Raw genomic sequence first — 708 nt, 5'->3', positions numbered from 1 at the left:
GGTTAGGGTTAGGGGGTTAGGGTTAGGGTTAGGGTTAGGGGTTAGGGTTAGGGGTTAGGGTTAGGGTTAGGGGTTAGGGTTAGGGTTAGGGTTAGGGTTAGGGTTAGGGTTAGGGTTAGGGTTAGGGTTAGGGTTAGGGTTAGGGTTAGGGTTAGGGTTAGGGTTAGGGTTAGGGTTAGGGTTAGGGTTAGGGGTTAGGGTTAGGGTTAGGGTTAGGGTTAGGGTTAGGGTTAGGGTTAGGGTTAGGGTTAGGGTTAGGGTTAGGGTTAGGGTTAGGGTTAGGGTTAGGGTTAGGGTTAGGGTTAGGGTTAGGGTTAGGGTTAGGGTTAGGGTTAGGGTTAGGGTTAGGGTTAGGGTTAGGGTTAGGGTTAGGGTTAGGGTTAGGGTTAGGGTTAGGGTTAGGGTTAGGGTTAGGGTTAGGGTTAGGGTTAGGGTTAGGGTTAGGGTAGGGTTAGGGTTAGGGTTAGGGTTAGGGTTAGGGTTAGGGTTAGGGTTAGGGTTAGGGTTAGGGTTAGGGTTAGGGTTAGGGTTAGGGTTAGGGTTAGGGTTAGGGTTAGGGTTAGGGTTAGGGTTAGGGTTAGGGTTAGGGTTAGGGTTAGGGTTAGGGTTAGGGTTAGGGTTAGGGTTAGGGTTAGGGTTAGGGTTAGGGTTAGGGTTAGGGTTAGGGTTAGGGTTAGGGTTAGGGTTAGGGTTAGGGTTAGGGTTAGG

This window comes from Sander lucioperca, chromosome 20, assembly GCF_008315115.2.
Source record: "Sander lucioperca isolate FBNREF2018 chromosome 20, SLUC_FBN_1.2, whole genome shotgun sequence".
Taxonomy (NCBI): domain Eukaryota; kingdom Metazoa; phylum Chordata; class Actinopteri; order Perciformes; family Percidae; genus Sander; species Sander lucioperca.
The sequence above is the reverse complement of the archived record's forward strand: the minus strand, read 5'-3'. Positions refer to the sequence as shown.